This window comes from Centruroides sculpturatus, unplaced genomic scaffold (genome assembly GCF_000671375.1).
Source record: "Centruroides sculpturatus isolate CEXI.00-Female unplaced genomic scaffold, Cexi_2.0 scaffold397, whole genome shotgun sequence".
Lineage (NCBI taxonomy): Eukaryota > Metazoa > Arthropoda > Arachnida > Scorpiones > Buthidae > Centruroides > Centruroides sculpturatus.
In genome coordinates, this window is record NW_019384579.1 from 480,744 (window position 1) to 497,479 (window position 16,736).

The following is a 16,736-nucleotide window of genomic DNA, read 5'->3' on the forward strand; positions in this document are numbered from 1 at the left end:
TTTTTCAACTAGTTACTTAGTTGGCCAGATGGCTAAGACAGTTAAAGTGTTAGCTGACTGCTCTGGAGACCAAAGATTGAAACTGGTTAGGTCAAAAAACTCCCAGAAACTTTTTGGGGTAGTCTAATCTGGATAATTCAGGCCTCATCTCTTGTCACTTGGCTGCTTCATTTTTGGTCCAGCCAAATCCATAATGGGCTTAAAAACTCACTGCTTAATTAAATGATTTATATTTTAATCATTTGTGGATCTGGAATTCTTTCTTCTAAATAAAAATTCCACAATATTGAATATAAAAAAGATTAAACTATTAATAAGTAAAACTTTTTAATGAAAATTAAACAACATAATCAATTATTATAATTATATATTCAATATATATGAGGTCAAACAGTTGATCCTATATAATAATGATATAAGAAGATCAATTATGAATATCAATTAATACAAACTTTTTTGGTTCTCTTGAATCTCCAATATTAAACTTATGCTAAAATGTTTGGATATTACAAAGTATATCAAATTAAACAAAAATTTGCACTCATTAACATATCGCTGTGGTAAAAATAGATAACAGGATAAGAAAAAGCCAATTTTATTGCTTAAACTTGAATGTCATACAAATTCTCCCAAGAAAAGACTTTAAACCTTCCAACTAAAAATTTATTTTAGCTACTCCAGCAATCCAGTCTGACTTCTTTCTGCTTTAAACGTTCAGGCCTATGACTAATGTTGGGTGATCAAAATCAAAGATACTACTTTATTATCCCCTTTTGCTTTCATTAAGGAACTACAGTAGGTCAGTCAGGTTATCAACTTGTTCCTCTAAACTTCAAAACAATAGAACCATATCCCATTCCTATTGCTCTATGCCAGTGACTGTCTGATCTCAACAGCTGTATTGATCAATTTCAAACAAACAATAAACCAAAAGAGGAAGACACTATCATTGTGCTTGAAATTCAGTTTATTCTGACTTTACCTTTTTGAGAAAAGACAGAGCAAGCTCATTGCAGTGTGCTTTTGATCACAATGTCTGAGTCTNTTCTTATGAACCCCCAGGGGGCTGCGGCCCCCTGTTAAAAAACACTGCTCTATACTACTTAATTTTCTTTATTTTCATTGCACTTAAAGCAACAGTCTCATAGCTATTTCTTTTAGTCTCTGCCTTGTTGTTTTCACAGAAATAGTTTTTTTAGTTATTTCACTCCATTTGTTAGTTAACATTTTGCTGAATTTTTCCTAAAAGTTGTTATAAAACTTCTGAAAACTTTATCTTCTAACTTTCTATTATAACATGGTCTTCCTGATCTTGGTTGCACATCTGTTTTTCCAGTTTCCTTTTACTTTTTAATGATTCTACCCAGAGTAGATTTGCAATATTCAGTTAGCTTGCTTATTTCTGAGTTAGAAACACTTTGTAAATGTTTCTTAATAATTAACTCTCTTACATCTTTTCCAATTGGTTTACAATTAGGTACCACAAGTATATTTAAATAAATTTTTTCATTCTTACAAGTCCAATATGCAAAATACTTCTGCTAACGCAAGTTAAAACACACAATGATCATTTTCTATATAAAATATCAAATTGTTATAACATAATTTTATGAATTTAATCAAAGTTACAGAACTTTTATCTTAGTTTTCCTATGTTACAAGATATTTGTCCATGATATGTTTTTCACTTTTTTGTATTGCACTGTAAAAATAAATAATTTAATAACAATATTTGTGGTCTTTTTTTAAAAAAAAAAAAAAAAAGGGAGCCTGCTCTATCTCTAGCCTCATAGAATCTCTTAATGGCCCTGTCTACTCATTATTTATAACATTCAAGCATTCAAATATGTTTTAAATAATATTCAGAAATTAGAAATTTACTGAATAAGAAATATTTTTGCAATTTTATCTTTGGATTATTATTATGAATGCAGAACATGAATAAACTTTAAACAAAATTTAAATTACAGTGCATTCCTGATGGCACATCAATGGTTTTTTACTGTAATCAATTACACAATCATTCATTGATATAATTGTACTTGAAATAGCATTGCATACATTAAAAAAACATGTTGACTTTAATGTGTTTCTGTCTATTTATTAGTAGTTTTAATATGTTTAATATTTGCATGGCTATTTTAATTTTAATTATTTCAATAAAGAATTATATATGATGATTGATTAATTTAAATATTATTAAATGCTCTGCTGGAAACACACCATAATGTAATTTAGATTTTGTTTAACATTTATTCTATATTCTTTATTCATAATGAAAATCTCAACTTAAAATTTTAATAAGCAAACAAACATTTTATATTTTAATTATCTTTATTATTAAGTTATTGTAGACTCTTTTAGCTACTTTGTAGGCATTGAAATTGGTATCATTAGAATTCGATCGGAATAATGTGATTTAGTGATGATAAAAAATTAGCATGTACTTTCAACATTTCATCAATGTCTTCTTCAAGCAATGTAAAAGTAGAATATTTTATTAAAAGTACTATTAGAATACTTGTTTGACCAAAAAAGAATTTTTGTTATGTACTTTATGTATATAAAGAAATCTTTTATATAAATAATTACAAACAATTCTTCAGCAAATTTCAAAAAAAGTTATATATTTAAATATCATGATAATATTTAAGAAAGAAAGGTATCAGATTAATGAAATTTAATAAAAATTTAACAGGACAATTAACTATTATATTTACATAAATTCAACTATATTATTATGATTAAATAAAAACAATTTTGCTTACATTGTACATCAGCATTTCTATGTTTTAAGGTTTCCATATTTTAAAGCTGTTTGTCCAGCAAGAAAGTAAAAGCAAACAATTTCAACATATGTTTGGAAACAAAACTTCTTGTCACAAAACACAGTACTATACTGGTTCCTAAATAATAATAAAATAAGAATATTTTTAAATATTTTAGAATTACAATTAGAGTTTTGATTACTTACTATTGTGTAAATTAAAGTTGAATTACATTTTAATTTTATTTCAAAAAATGCATTAAACTTCTTTCTTGTAATTGAAGGAAAATAATAATTTTCATACACCTTTGTTTTATTATACCACTTTCTATTAGAGTAAATTAAGCAAATTTATAATGCTTTATTAAAATATTTTTAAATTTATAATTATGTAATATTGAATAACTGTTATTAAACATATTGAATGAATGGTAAATACTTAGATTTTTAAGAAATAATTATGTAGATATTATAACAAAAATAAAATAAAATAATTAAAAATTATTGCTTGAAATTAAATAGCAAATAAAAGTTAAGAATGAATAAAATAATAAATTTTTAAAAATTGAAATGTATTTAATAAACCAACAAAATATATCTTGCATCCAACTTTAACTTTTATCCATAAATAATTTCTCTGTAATTTGTACAGAAGAAAAATAATGACTTCATTTGATAATTTAAATAAAAATTCATAGGATTTCGTAAGTGTAAATAATATTTGTTGTTAGTGATGAGGATTTCTGTATATTAATTTACAAGACAATCTATAAAAAAAAATCTATGTAACACACCAAGTCCTTTTGGAGAATTAATATTTCTTGTAGTTGTTAATATAGAAAGCAATTCTGATAAATAATAATTTATTATTATTATTATTTATCAGAATTGCTTTCTATATTAACAATCTACAAGTATTAATATTTTATAATTTGTACTATGAAATATTAATTCTCCAAAAGGACTTGGTGTGTTACATAGATTTTTTTTTATAGATTGTCTTGTAAATTAATATACAGAAATCCTCATCACTAACAACAATATATTATTTACACTTACGAAATCCTATGAATTTTTATTTAAATTATCAAATGAAGTCATTATTTTTCTTCTGTACAAATTACAGAGAAATTATTTATGGATAAAAGTTAAAGTTGGATGCAAGATNTAAAATTTAAAAATTTAAATTCAGTTTCATTTATAAAATATTTCAGAACTGGAAGATTCTTTATATGAAGATGAGTTTTTATTAGTATTATTACTTACAGTGCCGGCCCGAGGCAAGTTCTAGGATGGAGCGAGATCCTATTATGGCGCCCCCTTAGTTTTCCCTAATTTATACCCTTTAATTTTCTTTACCACTGAGGTGCCCCCTACGACTTAGCGCCTGGAGCGGCTGCTCCGTTCGCCCTATGGTAGGGCCGGCTCTGATTACTTATGAATGAATATCCTTTGTTTTGTAGTGAATTTTTAATCTACTCTATCCATTACAGTAATAATATTACACTATTTTCTATCTAATACAATAAATAATATGGAATGCATAAATATAAAACTGCTTAAAACAATATACATTGAATAAAAATCAAAAATATAAATAAAGAAACATTTGTATCATAACGTTTAGAAATAATTTTCAGAAGTATTATCTTTGACAAACTGAGTTTTGGACACTATATTTCATTCTTTTAATCATATGACATTTCTTTCAGGAACTAAAATTTTATTTTACCTAGTGTTTTGCATTCATCATCAGTTTATATTATTTAGATTTAAAATTGTACAAACTTGCAGAAATAAATATTTGCTCCAGTCTAACTTCTATTTATATCACTAAGAAATCAGCTATTCCTGTCAGGAATTAAAACCAACAGTTAAGGTAAAGAATACAAAATGAGAACAACACAGTATGAAGATATAACTAAATGATCTAAAGAAAAACAAACAACAATAACTTAAAGGTATATTTTTCTATAGATCAATTAAATTATTATATGCTAACTGCTAACAGTTTCGTTGTATAAAGCCAAATGATTGCTGACTAATAGCAGTAAAATAACCCAATTTAATCCAGTACTCATTTGGTTTTATTGTGAACACCAGGCTTTGAGATGTTTTGTTGTGTCTTTCACATTATTACCATTTTTATTGGATGAATAAATATAATTTCAAATTTCAATTCCTTGAAGTAATATAACTGTGATTACAGATAAAATTATTCTGTGCAGAAATCAAATATATTGATATATAAATAATTTTGAAATTTTAACTTTGGTTTAGCTTTATTTTCTGAAATGAAGTAAAAGCTTTACTACTTCAATAAGAGTTTCAGTAAGGATTTTGTCTATAATTATTTCAACAGTTAATATTAACAATTATATTAGTTACAGCCAGTGCCAGCCCGAGGCAAGTTTTAGGATGAAGCAAAATCCTATTATGGCACTTCTCTTCGTTGCCCCTAATTTATACCCTTTAATTTTCTTTATCACTGAGGCGCCCCCTAGGACTTAGCGCCTGGAGCGGCTACTCTGTTTGCCCTATGGTAGGACCGGCTCTAGTTACAGCCCACTTCCCCTGCTTGTTTACTCTATTAGAGTCTATCCCTTTTCCTTTCTTTCTGACACTAGCATTCCATTTTCAACTGTCCATACCTGAGGATGGCTCATTCATAACTCCTCATAAATCAGTGTGTTTTATCTGTGATTGAAGTTTAAAGCAACCACACAGCCATTAAACATGATTTTTTGCCAATATGTACAATTTGTCAAAGTCACTGTTGTGACAAAGCCAGAATTTTGAAACGTGATCTATGGGCTGAGATATTCCATGCTAAATTTCTTGATGTAAACTCTTTGGACGGTTGCCAGTTGTAAGCTTTTCGTGTGCAACATCTCAAACAAGTCTATGATTACTGTTAATTTACATTGATCTTTAGACAACTTTTTCTTTTGATCTTTACCACGGGCATTTAACATGCATGACATTATGATGAAATTAACTTTTGAAAACTTGCATGTGTTTCCTGTGGTAGCATATGTGCATGTTTTAACCAGTCACTGGAGTCGGTAGGCTGCTACTGCATGTATGGGTGTTTTCAATGTTTCTTGTCTTGACATTTTTGTCAGCTATGATGATGGACATGCATGTCCCCCTGCAGGTTTTAAATGCTTTAGACAGAATGTTATAAGCATATCACTACATTTATGTGTTTGTTTCAGGCCAAAACAGAAAAACCTAAGCCACAGAGCTCAGTTTTCTTTTCCTAGAAAATACCTAATATTTTTCTGTTCTCTACTTTTATATATTCATTTTAATATCTGACTGAAATAATCACTTTTTATCGATGTGAACAGATGTATTAGAACTGCTGGATTGATTGATTGCTGCTATAATAATAAGTTTATAAATTTTAAACAATGTATCCTGATGCTAGATGTACTGTTTCATATCTGTCAACTATCCATCTTTAGAGTCAGCATTCACTGGCTTTGCTCTTTGTTTCCTTCATTGCTAATTTTTAAATTGCCCATTTTTCTTGCCAAGAGAGAAATATGATTAAAAATAAAAATGACACACAAGTGAAATTAAGACAATATTAATATTAAACATCCAAATTAAATCATTTTGGCATAGGTTTGGTCAATCATATTGCACACTTATAGATGTTAGGGAATTTACATACAGCCAGAAATACTTATAATCTCCTTTAGAAAAATATGGTATCTGTATTTGGATAGTCATATATGATGAAAAATTACAAACAGTGGTAGATAAAAAGGACAAAAACAAGTGAAACTTTAAGGGAGCTAATACTAAGGGTTCTAGTAACTATAAACAAAAATACAAACTCTAAAACCACCTAATGCAGTAATAATTAAAACTATCTTTATTCAAACGTTTTTAATCGTCTGAAACAATTTTTCCTGATAGATTATTATTGCATTACATGGTTTTAGAGTTGGTATTTGTACAAGTGCACCTCGTATATGTGTAATAAGTATTTAAAAGGATTGGATAAGATAAAAAGTCATCCAAACTGTAATGAAGCACGTGTGTCTGCAGTGCAGTAAAAAAGTCACACTTCTGAATGTTTACTTCTTTGTATATTTTATACAGAAAATGTAGCATAAATATATGCACATGTTACATAAATTTTTAGTCAATTTTAATGTATCACCTTCTTAGCTTAAATGGTCAACTAAATTTGACAGATGCACAAAAACTGTTGTAAGCTCTTTCTTTGCACATATTAAATTTAACTGGAATATTTCCTTTTGTTGTATAATTGAAATTTAAACACTTTTTCAAGTCACAAAATAACTGAATAAAAAAGTAATCATTGCATTTGGATAAGAATGTTAAATTAAAATGGCTTTGACAAATTAATAGCTTATGGTGAGTTTTTTAGTGGCTCACAATTGCAATTCAAGTTAAATAAAAGTTCAAAAAGAAACATAAAAAAAATAATAAATATCTAAATATCTTTTAATGCATGATTAGCTAACATTTATTCCAAATGACTGAATTATCTCTGTTAAAATACAAATAGACGAATAAACATATAAGAGTAATGTATATTACAGATTATATATCCTTGCAATTGCCATTTACATTTATTTACTTATTATTTAAATCTTAATATCCTAGCTTGATGTCACCTATATTAAAAAGTAGAAAAATGATTTGTAAGCAAAGTTAAAGAGTACTGATTTAAAGCAGACAAATTAATTTTATTTAATAGTTGTTATATCATAATATTTCTTCTCAATAACAATCTGTGTTTCTTAGACAAAATTATGCAATATATCAATGAAATGATTAAAAATATTATGAAGCAAAGTTCAAATAAATTATGATAATATACATGTTTTGTTATACACAATATGCCATTGTAATTTATTTATATTATTTCTTTTAAAATCATTTTTTTCCATATATAGACTTGTCACTTAAAATGCATCTAATGGTATTAACTCATTGAATTACACTGGAAATTGAATAACAATAGTATAATAAGTAATAAAAATAGAGAAAAATAGTTTGCATGGTAATTAGATATGATTTTTAAATATTACAAAAATGAAATTTAATATGAAAATTATTACTCATTATAAATCCTATCAGTTTACCTTTTTTTTAATTCTACAGATAGATAAACATATGGAGAAATTGAGTATAAAATTTCTACTCTAGTTTGGTTCCGAGAGGACAATGTTTAGTTTAGAGATACTTGGACAAAACAAATACTTAGTTCTGGAGAACAGTTATAGAAAAAGAGTTTTGATATGAAATTACTTCTATAAATTTCACTTTCACAGTTATTTTAATTTTAGCAAGCATTCCTTTACTTAATAATTTAAGATAACAAAAGAAATACTAAACAGACAGACAACAAATGGATGAATGAGAAAAGTGAATATAAAAGTAGGTTTTTAAAATTATTAATAAAAGAAAATCTGATTAAGTACAAAATTCACACAGTTTACACTCACAATTTTTATTACCAGTCTAATTGAAAAGAAAGGTATGTATAAATAAAAAGATAATATTTATGATAAATTCAATTAGCATATCTCTACATTTATGTGTTTGTTTCAGGCCAAAACAGAAAAACCTAAGCCACAGAGCTCAGTTTTCTTTTCCTAGAAAATACCTAATATTTTTCTGTTCTCTACTTTTATATATTCATTTTAATATCTGACTGAAATAATCACTTTTTATCGATGTGAACAGATGTATTAGAACTGCTGGATTGATTGATTGCTGCTATAATAATAAGTTTATAAATTTTAAACAATGTATCCTGATGCTAGATGTACTGTTTCATATCTGTCAACTATCCATCTTTAGAGTCAGCATTCACTGGCTTTGCTCTTTGTTTCCTTCATTGCTAATTTTTAAATTGCCCATTTTTCTTGCCAAGAGAGAAATATGATTAAAAATAAAAATGACACACAAGTGAAATTAAGACAATATTAATATTAAACATCCAAATTAAATCATTTTGGCATAGGTTTGGTCAATCATATTGCACACTTATAGATGTTAGGGAATTTACATACAGCCAGAAATACTTATAATCTCCTTTAGAAAAATATGGTATCTGTATTTGGATAGTCATATATGATGAAAAATTACAAACAGTGGTAGATAAAAAGGACAAAAACAAGTGAAACTTTAAGGGAGCTAATACTAAGGGTTCTAGTAACTATAAACAAAAATACAAACTCTAAAACCACCTAATGCAGTAATAATTAAAACTATCTTTATTCAAACGTTTTTAATCGTCTGAAACAATTTTTCCTGATAGATTATTATTGCATTACATGGTTTTAGAGTTGGTATTTGTACAAGTGCACCTCGTATATGTGTAATAAGTATTTAAAAGGATTGGATAAGATAAAAAGTCATCCAAANGTTATAAAGTATAATAAAAATCTCTTTTAAGCACTTTTTTCTATTGTTAAATTGTCTCAATAAAACATTATTATTAAATTTAAACGAACAACAGATGAATTACAGTTTGTTATAAACAATTACAATTCCATTGTTAAACCACACCATTTTTTAAGTAATTATATTTAATGTCATTGATTTATAAATGCTTCTTTACTAACAGAACAACTAAAAATTTAAAGATATCCAACAATTTATTTTCTATAGCTTTTCTCTCACTCACTAAGGAGAGCTTCCCGACTGATTTATACACATATAACTTATACGGCGTCAAGAAACAAAAATACGGCGCTCAGAGATTTATTATATCATTTTTTATTTGCTCATTTACATATCGAAAACAATGATAAAATCCTAAACTCCACAGCCGTAATGCATACCATCTACACAGGGCTAGAAGCTTTTCTAGACAATATTGCATTAAGGTTCAGCAGTGTGTTACACCCACGCCACGTCCAGGTAAATTCAAATTAGGGAGACCACATATGGCGTCCACTTCGGACATTTTTCTTCAAGGAATTTTTGAGGAAAATATTTTCTTATAAATGATCAGTTTGGCCAATAAAAAAAAAAAAAAAAGCAGTTGCCTGCCCTTTTTTTACCCATAAGATAATGCACCACTGTGAAGGTTATCTATATATATAAATGGATGTGTGTGTCCCTATATTTCACTTTTCAACCAAAACTATACATCGCACATGAATAGTGTTCGTATGTAATAGTAGCCCCAAGTCTCCATTCGTGCACTACGGTGGTTGCGTCTCGATAGCTATAAGGGTGCAGGAGATATGGGGTTGAAAGTGGTTGACTTCAAAGATGTGTAACAATGAAAGTGTTAACATTGGAAGTGTTAAGAATGGAAATGTTAACAATGGAAGTGTTAATATAAAGCGGCATGCAAGATTTACAGGTGGTTTTTTGCGTTTTTGTGGAAAATCAAACATATTTTTAGACTCAAGTAAAAATTCTCTAATTAGTCTGGAAATGGGGAACCTAATTCTTGCATTCTGTGAAAACGGGTAAGATTGGCTATAATGTAATTATCTTAATCTTCACTATCGTTACTTTTTGTCCACAAATAAAAACCCAGCGAAGCGGGTCCTTGCAGCTAGTAACAAATAAAAATATTATTATTTGTAAGATCCTGTACATTTTGTTTTGGACAATGTATTATGCAATATATCTTTTTTAAATTGTAAAACAAAGATTTCGCAAGTAAGAAACGGGTAGAAGTTACTTTTAGGTAATTAACTCATATATACGTATATACATAATGACCTAAAAGTAACTTCAACCGAAAGACAATTTATTTATATTGAATGTGCTCATGCTTATACATAAAATCGATCTTTAACATTCGCTTTAGTCTTTCAAGCAACAATTAAGCCATATTTTATAAGAATAAATACAATTTTCAGTGTAAAACATATTCATGTAGTACTGCAGATGTACCCATTTTGAATTTACTCGAATTGAAGAATTAAATCGATTACGAGCATTAAAACCATGTAATTTTAATATATATTATTGAATCTTGATTCAATTTTTCGTTATAAATTCTCACCTAAGTTTTTCTCTATAAAAAGATAACCGATTGTTTCATCTTGAAAGGAGAAACCATCCTCTTCCTCCCTTCTTCCTTCGACGGCTACAAGAGGGCGTAAGCGTCACTTACAGAATTATGAAGCAGACGAAGTTACAGTCACTCTAAATGACGCTAATAATATATATATATATAATTTTATATTATTTATTGAAAAAATTTTTGTAANGGTGGAAAATAGTAAATTAAATAGTAATACATGTATATTCAATATAACTTTATAATATTTAATAGGCATCGAGATAGTTCTTTTATATACTTTTTTTTAAAAATTTATATAACTCTTGCGTCATATTATAATGATTTTATAGTAACAATAGATATAATCAATTTAAAATGTATTGTGGTCATCATTATGAATGTTTTCTTCGGAATCTCAGAAACGCTTGAATATTTTATAGATCATGAGAATATTTTAAAACTTTCCATCCTGTAGGTAATAAAAAAGACATTTTTTTTTTCAATACCCCATTGACAGTTTGGCTAGTCCACAAGGGAGGCGGCCGGGTGATGAAGAAGCCCGACATATTCCGGACATACACCCACCCACCCACGATTTCCTATTCATACTATAATATTTTTATTTAAAATTTTATGGAAAAAAAACTATATGTTTTAAACATTTAAAATTGATTCAAATTACTCTACTAAGTTATCTCTAACTTAATTTGAATAATAACGATTCCAATTGGCATTTTCATATATTAATTAAACCACAGACAAAACTTCTAAAATCTGAAATGAAAGGTAGATTTTAGCAAAGACCCCTCCCTGGTTTCTAGATAAATATGATTCTATCATCATTGTATAAAGTAGACCCTTCCTATAATACTGTTGATAATTCCGTGTTATATGAATTCCGTGTTATATGAGTCACTTAGATTTTACAAATACGTGAGCCGTTCACAGCCGGCACACGTATTTGTAAAATCTAAATGACTCATATAACACGGAATTATCAACAGTGTTATAGGGGGGTCTATTGGAACTAAACGGATACAAAATAAATACATGCTATACATGCTAAGTGTCATGCACGTGAAGAAATTCGGAAAAATCCGCAAGGCCAATACGCAGACCTGGTGAGCTTACTACGTTTATGAGCTATATTAAATTGAATACAAAATAAATGGTCAATTAAGATCCTTTATTCCTAGAAACAAAGCATTCTGAGTATAGACTACTAAATTCAATTATTTAAGCCAGTAATTAAAACGATTCGTAAGAATAGAGGTAAAGCATTTTATCATGTTAGACAATAAGATTATTGGGCGATAATTCGACGGCAAAAGACGATCATATTTTTAGATATTCTATGTTTTACTTTATGTATTTCACTGTTAGGTCATTAAACGGAAACGATCTCGCCAATTAGCTGGCAATGTGAAATTTTCTGAGCTTCTTTTACGTGTCTATTACCTAAATAGGGTCCAGTTTTCTATAAAATATCTCTCGAGAGGCATCGCCCACGTATCCTAGCCAAATAAACCTAAACCAAACCAAGTGGTCTCAACCCACTCTCCTATTACCTAATCATTCCTACTATTTATGTCAATTTGGCAATCCGATATTGGTAGATCTTGTAGGCAAGAGCTAATTGTCACCTATTATACACTGAATATCATGTTTACATTTAAACCAATGAGAAATTACACCATAGACTAAATAGGTACATCATGTGTGCATCTTTTGCAATCCAGTTCTTGAAGAACGTTTGGATTTCCTAGCGAGAGAATCACCTCGTATATAAACAATGGTATAAGAAATGGGTTATAATTAGTTTTAAAATATATGTTCTCCACCTCAAATGAATAGTGGCTTGCCCCTGTACGTCATACTTTTCCTTTAACAAAAGAGTCGTGCCGGTCATCTATTAATTACTTTTAGGAGAAACGTTTTGAATTGAAATAACGTGATTTTTAGTTAATCGGGGCCTCCTGTCTATAAGCTTTCAATACCTCTTCTCGATTTTCATCTATCTAACTCCGTTCTCGAGATTAAGGAAAGACAAACGGACGGACGACAGTGAGAATTTATAGTTTTATAATATTTAAATAATTTTTTAAAATTTATTTTCCTCGCTCGTATATAGATAATAGTCATTTTAATAAAAACAAGACGAGAAGGAAATTATTAAATTATTTTTCGACATAATAGAATTATATAGAAAGATAAAAATGATATTCGAAATTTATTGCTGTATAAATAATGACGACAGAAATTACTCATTCTTAGTTTTAAAACCAGTTTCATGCAAAGTTTAAAGCTAATAAAAGCTACTATTACAGTAGACGACCCTTTACGACTATTAAGTGATCTTGTTAAATGATTATATTGTCATGTTCAAGTATCTACGTCAAACAATAAATTATATCAAGGTAATTTATTTACAAACAGATTCATATTTAAGAATAAAATGGTAAATTAAAAAATATATACAAGTCGACCCCCCTATAACACTGTTGATTTTTCCGTTTTATATGAATTCCGTGTTGTACGAGTCACTTAGATTTTACAAATATATGAGCCGTTCACAGCCAGGCACACGTATTTGTAAAATCTAAGTGACTCGTACAACACGGAATTCATATAAAACGGAAAAATCAACAGTGTTATAGGGGGGTCGACTGGTATTTTTACTTTGCCAAAAAAAATTACTAGAAATTATTATTAAACATTACCCGGTAAAAATAACCGTATTTCTTTTTATTGTTTACACTAATGACGAACTGTAATTTGACAGACCAAAGTCGTGACCATTGTTAAATAAATAAATTGGTAGTTTTGTACTGACTTAATTAAACAATCCAAATAATTTCCTATTGAATTTATCATTATTTCTCACACAAATTATTCCTTTAAAAGAAAACTTTCTAATTTAAACAGATATTAAGTCTATATGCTACAGCTTTTATTTTAAATACAGAGTATTGTTTAAATTACACAATATAAAATTACAAACGATATGACTCATCAGGTGGCGCTGTGACATCCTGCCTATCGTGTAATAATTTAGTGTTTATATCATTCGTTAATTTACCTATTCAAAGAAGGAAAAAGAAAACGACTTGCGGTTAAGTTAAGCTTACCTTGTTTTAAACTGTCTTGACATTAATCCTTAATTAAAGTCGTTACACGGTAGATTCGTTGAAGTATTAAGCCGGATAATGGAGGAAATCTTGAACTAGAGTTACCTTTTACTATTACTTACTTTTTAAACCAATTGCAATAAAGAAATACTTGAATTTTTAGATAATTGAGACGAGTAATATTTGTTTTTACACATTAACTAAAGATATAAACGCATTATAAACTTTTGCATCTATTTTGAAGAATACAAAATAGTAGCGAATTTAGGTAATCCGCCACTGTATTCTTCTGCATTTCGATAGAAACTTATAGAAATTACACGCATAAACTCGTAATATACTTTGATTTTTTATCATCAGAATTCCCTTTCAAGAAATTACACTTTGGCAGAGTTGTACAGTCGACCCCCCTATAACATTGTTGATTTTTCCGTTTTATATGAATTCCATGTTGTACGAGTCACTTAGATTTTACAAATACGTGTGCCGGATTGTGAACGGCTCACGTATACAACATGGAATTCATATAAAACGAAAAAATCAACAGTGTTATAGGGGGGTCGACTGGCATATAGCAAATTTTGATAATGATTAATCAATTATTCAGGACACGTTTGGTCGTTTGTAAAGTGATTTAACGATTTCTTCCGATGCCTGCCTTGAACTCCTCATTCACGTGTATATATATATTTATGTAAAAACTTGTTTATATTACCAAGGTGACATATTTTCCACACCGAATTTCTACTTACGACATGACAGGCTATACTGCACGATCTATTTATAAATACACGAATGAGCATTTTTCATATGGTACGGGTCAATTTATTAACGAAAATAGAATGTTTCCTTCTGGCATTTGCTTGTTTCTTTCAATTTATCTACGTTTTGTAACCTTTCATTCTCGTATCGTTTTACGGAAGTGGAAGCTCTGGCACAGCAAGATAGCTAGAAAGATAAATAAGCTTAAAGGAGAAATAGTACAATGAGTTTAAATTTTAGTGGATAAACATAAATTATACGAACTTACCTAAATATATTTTGAATTGTTAAGACAATAGAATGAAAAATACAGTGTTAAACAGTTGCTAAAAGAGAAAAAGAAATCTCCGTGCCAACTCCCCTTTAGATATCATCTGAATTCATTAATGAAAATGTTGTAAAGTAGATCATTACAGCGGATAATAAACCTAAATGCTAATAAAAAACATAAATAATCCAGAATAAACATTATTTACACAGTGTTATGTACTGCTTCATTCGGGTTACAGGTCAGAGTGCACGACACCGAAATTATAGGTTTGTATCATAACTCGTTCCATATATATATAGAGGTACAAGTGTACATTATTGTGAAAGATTAACTATTATAAGTCCATTTCAGCACATGACAGGTTTAATTATCTTTAAGGAAATCTGGAAAAAGACTTTCTTTTTAGGAAAATGTCATGGTAAAATCTATGAGATCGTTAAGTATTGTTATCATTACATCTGTGCTTCTCTCTCTGTTTTATTTTCCATTAAATTTTGGGTAATTCAGTTTTATTATCTCGAGTAATATCGAAACGAAATGAACTAATTACAGAAAGTAGGGAGGTAAATGTTTCTTCCTGCTGTGAAATCATGCTTTTGAATTACTATCAGTTTTTATATCAAAGTTTTAAGAATAATATTCTATAATATGTATATATACATATATAGGGCCTATTTAAAATTAATATTTTATATTTAAATATAAGAAAATGAGCTTATTTATATATCTGTATGTATATTTTGAAAAGATACCATAGCTTTAATATAGCTTTAAAGAAGAAACTTTCCACCACGTGGACACTAAAAGGGCTTTTTCGTACGTATTGTGTGGGTTCTGCAAGACCCACAATAGTGAGGAATGGAACCGTATATTAGGCCCATGAAAATTTTCTAAAGAGTTGCTTCCATAGATTCGATTCCTAGTCCCCAGAGCAGCAGGCTCACGTCTTAACTGTCATTAATATATTTCTTTGATTAAATAAAATACAAAATTCATTAAAATATATAAATATATTTATGTATTGTACATAAATACAGATTTATCTTTATTACATCTATATTTACCTTAGCTTCTACATGACTACAAGGAGCTATATATAGATATAAATGTAATAATAATACTTATATGTGTTAAAAATTAATATTTCTCTCAAAATTTAAAACTGTGTATAGCAATTAAGCATATTTAGCAATCTTTCCTGGGTTTTTTCCTATATTAAATCCCAGGAAAACATTTAATTACATCCTCTTCAACGTTTCTCACAAATAAATTTGGTGGTCAGAGAGAGAGAGAGAGAGAAAAAATACGACCTTTTAAGCTATAAACCCGAACCTGGTTTAAACAAAGGAGAATCATTATAGCTATTTTGTGAACGTCTTAGCTTTGATCTTATCCAGATAACATAGATGAGGCGTAAATAACCCAACCAATTGAAATTTTGACCTCAATTCCTGCCTGAAATTTTCTTTTTCTTACCACAACAATATGAGTTCTTTGTAAGTAGAGAAAGCTACACAAGCATACTTTAATATCATCATGTTTCAATTTATATTTAACATTATATAAGTAATAATATATTATAGTTACAGGCAGAGTATTACAGTAATTGTTTTCCAACAAAATAAATTTCAATTCTAGCAGAATATATAATATATTTCGTCATACAAGAAACAACAATAACCAGGAAAATTGTATGTTTTTTTTTTTTAAAAATAGAAAAATGCTTTTAATAAAGAAAACGTAAAGAACCTCCTTTCATCTTTACTAATTTTAATTCAAAAAAATAAC

The 16,736-nt window shown here is 28.5% G+C and overlaps 1 protein-coding gene across 4 annotated transcripts in view; it reads right to left on the reverse strand.

The window, feature by feature from the left end:
- Nucleotides 1-10,908, reverse strand: part of LOC111624426 (F-box/LRR-repeat protein 15-like) — a 28,326-nt gene extending 17,418 nt beyond the window's left edge. For 3 of the 4 annotated variants that reach the window (XR_002756574.1, XM_023367258.1, XM_023367260.1), the window contains exons 1-2: nt 10,788-10,908; nt 2,769-2,906 (exon numbers count right to left, since the gene is read on the reverse strand). The gene's annotated coding sequence lies outside the window, so the exon portion shown is untranslated. Of the gene's footprint in view, nt 1-2,768; nt 2,907-3,000; nt 3,096-10,787 lie in introns of all 4 variants that reach the window. The other variant, XM_023367259.1, reaches the window with a different exon arrangement.
- Nucleotides 10,909-16,736: the final 5,828 nt, after the last annotated feature.